This window comes from Cyrtonyx montezumae, unplaced genomic scaffold, assembly GCF_038088225.1.
Source record: "Cyrtonyx montezumae isolate F1298 unplaced genomic scaffold, pur_monq_1.0 scaffold_24, whole genome shotgun sequence".
NCBI classification, from domain to species: domain Eukaryota; kingdom Metazoa; phylum Chordata; class Aves; order Galliformes; family Odontophoridae; genus Cyrtonyx; species Cyrtonyx montezumae.
This window is the reverse complement of record NW_027071981.1, coordinates 6,328,374-6,334,373: the sequence shown is the minus strand read 5'-3', so window position 1 is coordinate 6,334,373 and position 6,000 is coordinate 6,328,374. Positions and strand designations below refer to the sequence as shown.

General features: G+C 41.5%; 1 long non-coding RNA gene across 1 annotated transcript in view; it reads right to left on the bottom strand.

Moving 5' to 3' along the window:
• Positions 1-2,042: 2,042 nt before the first annotated feature.
• The window catches only part of LOC136050593 (uncharacterized), a 266,346-nt gene continuing 262,388 nt past the window's right edge, over positions 2,043-6,000 (bottom strand). The window contains exon 8 of the long non-coding RNA XR_010622405.1: positions 2,043-3,192. This is a non-coding gene — a long non-coding RNA (uncharacterized LOC136050593). The remainder of the gene's footprint in view (positions 3,193-6,000) is intronic.

Genomic DNA, 6,000 nt, shown 5'->3' with positions numbered 1-6,000 from the left:
TATCCAGGCTACATGCTGCCCCTCTACCATTAAACCTTAATGCGAAACTTCTGCAGAGAGCTGTGGGTATGCTGGAGCCATGCACTTCTCTCTACCTCAGCAGTAGACAGAGATACTTAGGTCACCACTGGGCTGCAGAAGATGCACACCAGCTGGAGAAACTCGTGTCCCTGTGTTGCCCCTCCAGCAATTGTACACCGAGCTGTAAAATAACCCTACACCTCGGGGATTGCCTGTGTGCTGCAGGCTCAGTGTGCGACTTGAGTCATTTAGATTGGGCAACCAAGGCCAAAGGAGCCTCTGCAGGGGACAGCTGGGAAAGCCCAAGAAGACACTTCCTGGTTAATGAGAATGAGGCATTTTTCCACTTTGAGTGCAGGCAGGTCATTCAACTGCTATGGGTCAGCAGCAAAAGAGGACAGACCTCATTGCTCCATGAGCTTCCTCCCTCCCCAAAGCGGGGAGAGCACAAAGAAGCCAGCGCAGGGAATGACAGTGCTGCTTGAAAAATGTATTCCAGCTGCTCTCCTTAAACTGCAAGCTACAGCCCAGTGGTTTGCATTCACAAACATTTTTAAAGAGGGGTTTCTAGGGGCTGATAGGACCTACCTCCAGACACAGCTATTAAAAAAAAAAAAAAAAAGAGAAGAAAGGAGACAAAAAAAGGAGAGCTCCTCTTGAATCTCATTCATTTGGATTTCAACCACCAAATAAAGTGTCAGTTTTTTTCCCCTTGTTCATTAACCTTTGCTGCTTGTTGTACAACCAGTTTCTGCACTCACAGGGTACCTGGGAGGATCAAATCATGGCACTCATTTCGCTCAGGGCTTAGGGATGACTTGAACCAAAGTCCAGAGAGTAGGGAGGGACAGTGAAGGAAAGGCAGAAGGAAAGGCTAGGAGCTCAATCCTGCCTCTTCAGCATATTTATATGCTTAATAAAGACTGAATTTAGGGTGAGGGGAGCCCCAACTTAGTAACAATTCCCTTCACAGGTTCTGCTATAATTAAAAAATAGAGGCAAGGTCATGATGAGTGCTATTGATAATAACATACAGACCTGTAATTATAGCAGGGCCAGCTAAACCAAGGGTTAAAGGTCTCTTAATACTCTGTCAGCATTTCCACTATAACCCCTCAGTTTCAGGGGTTTACAACTAGCACATAAATATTTGCTGCAGGCCAAAAATGGCCCTTCAAGGGGTCAGTGAGAGGAGGTAAATTTTATTTACATATTTATAAAAAACGGCCTGGCTCCACAGGAGCGGCAGGTCCCACCGGTGCTGCTCAATGGGATGAGGAGGGAGCTCGGGTGGGAGTGCATGGGGTGGGTGGAGGAGCTGAGAACGCATTCCACCCTGAGCAAGTGGCTCCAGCTCCACACAAACCTGCACAGAGGCAACGATCTGCAAAAATAGAGTATACAATGGAATCCTTAAATAATAAGGTTGTATTCCTACCATGAATTACACAGATAATCACTCCCACTTTTCAGCCAAGCATGCACATAAGTCTTTGAAAGATGAAAACCTAAGACCTCGCTAGCATATTGGTTTAACTTAAATCAGTACTTTAATTGATTTATTTAAGTCAGTGCCCAACCTGGTGTGACTCCCCAAATTCTGCTAAAGAGCGGTTTATTTCACTTTAGTTCAAAAATGCGTATCTCCTTTTTTTTTTTTTTCCAAAGCATTCCTTCCTCCACTTTTTACTGTCTCTGTATTTATGTGACCCTTGGTTGACATCTTGAAGATCAGAAGAGGTAAAACGGCTGCAACCTTGTTTAGAGCTCCCTCCATGAAGGAGAAATGAGGGCAGTAGTCATGTCCAGGCCAGCTCAGCCTCTTGCAACCCCTAACTGCAGCTACCTACAGGTTGGGGAACATACACTACTGCTGTCATCCCTGCAAACCCTATTTTTTTTCTTTATAAGAAAATCCCATGATTCTGCTTCTCAGGAGGAAAAGACCTTTAGAAACCAAAATTAACATCATCCAGAATGTTCGGGTCAGAAACAAAGAGAGTCCCAAAAGAATGAAAAAAAAAAACCCATAGCACAAACTCTCCTCTTTTTATCACATGATATGTAAGCTATCCATCTGACTTTTGGGAGGTTATCTCACGATTTTCAAATGCCTGCCATTAGCAATCAACATAAAGCTGGCTTGATTTGCAGCAAGAGCTTCTCCATCACCGCCTGGTTCAACCAGACTGCCGTTCCCACATGGCCCCACATCACTCCGTCTCCTCAGTCCCAGCTTCATGCTCATTTTGTGGTACAGGTGACAGAAAAGGGAGAGCACTACATGATCTGGGCTCTTCTGAAATTAATTTACTGGAGCTTTCTGATGAACGCAGCCATCCAGATGTGAAGGAAACCTAACATGATTAACCAGGCAAGCACTTCCAGAGACTATTTTTTTTTTCTGTACCTAAAAACATCACAAAATAATACATTCCTTTTCCTAGCTAACTTCAGCATCTTTTTTCAATGTGCTCCTAGAGGGTTTTTTTTTTTTTAAGCAAAATTATATTGAGGATATATGACTTTTTTTTTTTTAAGTTTATAACAAAATATTTATTGTGCAAGACCCAGAAGATAAAAAAGATGCAACTGTTTTTCTTGGTTTGTTTTGAGGTTATTTACTTAGGACTAAGCACCTCATTTTTCTTGTGTACAAAAGGTAATTATGTAGTCAAAAGAATTATGGCCCACATACTTCAAAACATATGAAAAATGTAAAACTTTATTACATACATTAATTTCTAACAAAGGATGTCTCTAGCATCAGCGTAACTGGTATGAGGCAGATAACTGATGTACGGTATATTCGTTGATGTTCCTCCCAAATGGGTTTTATAAAGCAAACAAACAAATAAACAATTTCTTTTGTTATGTTTCCCTCTCTTTTATATATTTCATCAGCCAGGAGGACAGGGAGGAGGGGGTTGTCCATGGATTTCTTTTATTATTTTTTTTTATTAAGCTAAAATATTCTACCTAGCAATCTGCTCACTGTGCTTTCCTTTTATTACCTGTACATCTCCCTGAACAAATCCTGCTTTCCTCCAGTGATACAGTCTCACCTCCTGCCCAGGCCACTGACCTCTACTGTTGTTCTTCTGTCCCCTTCTTCTTTCCCTGCTGAATTTCGATGAACATGGCAAGCTCTTTCCCACTAAATCAGCTGGGCTGAACGGCAAAGGTAGTAATTGTAAAAGTGAAGTTCACAGCACCCTTATCTTCAGTTGAGCCACTTTAACTTTCTAATTATACATCTGGGTACTGCTCCCAAGAGGAAAAGGATGGTCATTGAAAACATCACAAATAACTGAAATCAGTTCTCCTCAAAGGCTCTCTTGAAGAAACAAAACAAAGCTGAAGTATGAAAGACAGATTCAAGGTAGACTTAATCTTTAGCTTTAAATGAACGATGTGAGACCTGACATTTTTATATTAAGACAATGATCTAAGTAAGCAGATATATAATGTCCTTCCCGTGCATGTATTTATTTGTCACTTTCACTTCAAACACAGTGTATCTATAAACATGCAACATCCATCAGTACATGTGACAAAGCACTTACAAGCTCAGGAAAAAAGACTCATGGCATCCAACAAATAATACAGACAAGTAACTACCAGAAGGCTCTATTCCAGGGATGCAGAGCCACCACACTAATTAAGCCAAACAGCAGCTTCTGCACCTTGATTTCAGCACAGGCGATGGCAATTTTTCACAGTGCCTCATCAAGATGCCTCTGAGAGAGTTTTAGGGGGCATTTTGGCACCAGGAGGAGAGAATTCTCTGCCCATGTCACAGTTCCAGGCCTGGCTGGGCATTGTATTGCTGAACCTTGAGACCTGACATTCATAATGATGACACCACAGTTTGTTTGTTTTTTCATCCCCATTTATATGAATGTCTTCAAAAGACAGAGAAATACCCAACTCAAGTCCTGGATCTGAGTGCTCTGAATTTGGGGAAAGTTTGCACTTGCCACAAACTTGATGGCTGTCTTTAGTTGAAGTGCAGCATTTGGGGAGCTCAGGACAAAAGGGAGAGAAAGAACAATTTCAAATTATACCTGAGCCATGAGAGTCACACAAGAACCCTGAAAGCTGCCAACCTCAGAGGCAGCAAGCAACCCTGCCTGCCCTACTTGCAAATCTCTATTCTTTTGCACCTTGTTCAGTCCTCTCTCCCTCCTCCCGCTATCCATGAAAAAAGCTTTCAGTGTTTCAGATATACTCATCACAGGTATTATGAGAAAAGTTGACCAGTGCTAGATCTCAATGGCTTGTTTGTTTTGCGCTGAAATCCATCCACCCCCATTTCAGGCGTCCATCGGCTGAGCCACCATTTGACATGCCCGGCCCCAACAATCACAGGGTCTTGGTGGGTTAAAAATGCTAGGATTTCATTTTATTGCAGGGATATTATTCATTCTTGGGAAGGTTCAAAAGTACATGTGTCAACTTATGTCATCAAGGTCAAACAAAGTGGCATGCAGAATCCTAGCCAGATTGTTTTGGTGGAGGGGTCTGGAGGCAGAGCCAAATAGTAAGGAGACAAAAAAAAAAATGCTTTTTAGGGTATACTCTGGATCACTTCATCCTTCAGGAGAGGGCAGAAAGTAAAGGATTCCCTCTGAGAACATTGCCCCCAAACAAACTGAAACTGAGTTGTGCACATTTCACTAAAGGTTTCCACTGCTTCTTGCCCAGTGACATGCCTATAGGTAAGAACATCAAATAATAGCACCAAAACATGCCTCGAACATATACCAGCAAGCCCAGAAGTACACACAGACTAGCACAATAAAAGCATTAGGTGCCATAAACAAGCTTTAGCCTTGTTTCTTTATAGTGGAAAAACTATTGGACATCCCTCAAGCCCAGGCTCAGCACTGCTTGACCCTTTCCCTTCTCTGCCCACATTAAAAGAACAACTAAATAGTTGCACATAGGGAGAGCGGCCCCTCCTCGCTCCAGGTGTCTGTATTTTACTTAGGGCCCCAAGCTTGATTCAGCTCATACAGTTTTTGACAAGCTTCAGCTGGCCCTCGTCACCAGACAGGCAGATCAATTAACAGAGGGATTTTTCTTCCCTAGCTCTCTTCCTGGACCTTTAACTCCTTGTGTGTCCTAATGCTCTAGGAAAGAAGGGCAGAAAGCAAGCGCCAGAAAAAAAAATAAAAAAAAAATAATTGAAGCTTCTTTTTCCTTCAAAGAATACGGTGCTTTTGCCCCCGCCCCCCCCCTTTTTTTTTTCTTTGCCTGTCCCAGTGTCCCACCTTCCTGTACACTTCTGGTTGTTTGAAACTTCATGTTCATACCATCAGAAGTGAAAATCATGAAATTCCCACTTTCTGCTATTTCAAAAAGAAAAAAATAAAATAAAAAAAACCCATCTCTCTGCACGTTGCTATTGAAACTAATGGAAGCAATGAAGTTTAACATTTTCTTTGTGGTAGAAAGTTATTTCCCACTTCTTCATTCTCCTTTCTCTTTTTCCACTGTAGCAGCTTTTTTTGTTTTTTGTTTTTTCCAAATTGGCACATGGAAAAGATAAAATTCTGGTTAACGAAGCTAAAGACCAAGCCCATAGCTGACACTATGGGGGATTTCTTGAAGAAGAGTTATCAGAATATGAAAGTGGGGGGAGAAAATAAGTAAAGATTTTGTGGAAGAAAAGGAATTGAAAGAAAAAGGGCTGAGAAGAAAGCGTGGCAAAAAAAGGTTCTAAGAACTATGAATGGAAAAAAAAACAACAGAATAACTTCAAACTGGAAAAAAAAAAAGAAAGAAAAGGAGTAAACAGTTACAAATTGCCCCACGAAAGAGAAACAATGTCAACACTGACAATTTTATTCTGCAATTTAATTATAACCCAATTTGTCTTTCGGTGATAGTGTACAAGAGAGCATGTCAATGGCATGAGAAGCTCCTTCAGCAACAGCAAAACATAATAAATAAATGTAATTGCTAGTGATAATA